Below are 2296 nucleotides of genomic sequence, written 5' to 3'. Positions count from 1 at the left end.
AGGAGCATGAAGAGTCAAGCTTAGTGACTTTAAACAAGCTCACTTGGGAGGAAGTCCCAAAGGTATCTTTTAATTTTAACTTATTTGTTTTACTTACTTTTATTTACTTTTTCTCTTTTTGCAATTTTATAAAAAAAAAATGGAAAATTAAAAAGAGGAAAATTGAGGAACCCGAGGGTCAACCCGACACCGTACTCGACGCGCCTGATCGTGTCCCTGCTCTGGTGGCGAGTGGAGTCTGAATCCCACAAGGAAGCCCACTCTTAGTGAAGCCCACCAACCAAACCCTAGCCTATTTAAGGGGTTTCGACATTCTCTCCCCTTCCATCACCGATAAGTATCTCTCAACCCTAGAGTTTTTGCTTTCCAAAGTTTCTATTCTATTCTCTCTCAAACTCGAGCTTTATTCGATTTCTTTGGGACTAACCCTATTAACCTCGAGACTTAATCTTTTTCTTCTCAAGGAATCAAACATGGAGCCAATCACTAAAATCTACCAAAGGAAGGGAAGAAGATCAACCTCCACCGCTGCTACAACCAGAGGTGATGCCGTCGAAGTTCGAGAGTCTCAAGGAAGAGGAAACGTTCCACATTCCCAACCGTTGGGTGGACGTTTAGCCTCCCCAACCCAATGCACAACCCGATCTACCACCCGACCAGATTCTCGAGTAACCGATCGAGTAGGCCCCCAAGTTCGCTCACCGAGTCCAATAGCGAGTACTGTCCGCCGTTTTCTTCGACGTAGGGACCTGTCTACGTCCGAAAAGACCCTTATCGACCCTATGGAGGTCGATTCTGATGCCGGAGGAGAAGAGGAAGGGGAGATCCATACCTCTCGATCAAGGAGCAGAGCTGCGGTTGCAAGGGGGAAGAGAACAGCTTCGGAGAAGGCTGAGAAGGTGGTTGAGAGAGCAGTTGAGGAAGAGGATCAACACGCTGAGGAGGAGGACCGAGAGAGAAAAGAGGAGCAGAGAGAGAGGACCCGCCAAGCCTCTCGGAGGCTAAAGCAGAAGGAGGTGGATACTCCGGCAAGACTCTTCAAGTTTTCCGGAAGATGAGCTTTGTTGGTACCCGCTACCCTCATCGAGAAACAATGAAGCAATTGGGCATCGCTAGAGACGTCGAGTACCTGTTCGATATATGGCACCTGGGCCAATTGATGCGAGCCCACCTTGAAGCATATGAGGAGGAGACGGTCCACTTCTTTTCAACCTTGAAGTTGCACTATTTCGAGGACCACCCGACCCTACTACCCGATGGGGGTATCGGGTTCATCACCTTCTCCGTGAGGAACAAGGACTACCGACTCAGTTTCAAAGAGATGGAGAAGCTGTATAGCTTCAAATCTGGTTGTGGGGAAGGTATGGAGGTAGGCAAAGAAGAAATGAGGTCCCTATGGCTGACAACAGGAGACAAGAACCCCTACAAGTCCACAAGCTCCAAATCCGCTCAAATAAGGAGCCCTGTCTTGAGGTATTTTCACAAGTCCCTTGCATGCACTCTTTTTGCTAGAAAACAGATTGGGAATGTGAACGACCATGAGCTCCAGCTGTTAGATATTCCACTATGTGGAGTTTTGGACAATACTAGGGATGGTACACCACTAGTTGGAGATGTTGCGGATACAAGCATGTTGTTTGTGTTACTCGATCAATTCCTCTACCTGAAATCGTGGGCCGTGAAAAGAAGAGAAGGAGGCGGAGAGATCTCCATTGGGGGACTAGTCACACCGATCCTAGTGGCATGCGATGTGCCCTTAAAGGGAATTGTTCATGAACCAAGATGGCTGGATGCGGACTACCTCGTGCTGGCGAGATTTTTGGCCCATGAGAGGCCTAATGACATGACGCTGTTCAAGTTTGTCCATCCAACCGCCGGAGCTGCTCAAATGGTTCTACCTAATGTCATATGCACCAAGGTTCGGCTGGGCGACAACATTGACTTCGCACCACCGTTGGAGGAACTGTACAACCCGGAGGAGGAGTCCGAAGCTGAGAACAGAGAGAGACCGGGCAGAGACAGGGAGACAGCTCGGAGGAGTTCGATTTTGAGGAGTATGTATGCTCTCAAAAGCAACCGGTTGGAGTGAGGGAAGCTCACAAGAGGATCGGCTGGCTGAAGAGGATGAACAAGTTCTTGGCGAAGAAAGTAAAAGATCTTACCGGTTCGGTGAAGACAATGGGAGGTCAAATCAAGGAGTTGCAAGATAAGGCAAGCTGTGCCTCAGCTCCTACCTCGGCACGAGCACCAACTTGGATGGGGAGAAGCGGACCGCTAGGAGGAACTCGAGGACTGC

Source organism: Camelina sativa, chromosome 18 (assembly GCF_000633955.1).
Source record: "Camelina sativa cultivar DH55 chromosome 18, Cs, whole genome shotgun sequence".
Taxonomy (NCBI): Eukaryota; Viridiplantae; Streptophyta; class Magnoliopsida; order Brassicales; family Brassicaceae; genus Camelina; species Camelina sativa.
Note: the sequence above shows the minus strand (reverse complement) of the source record.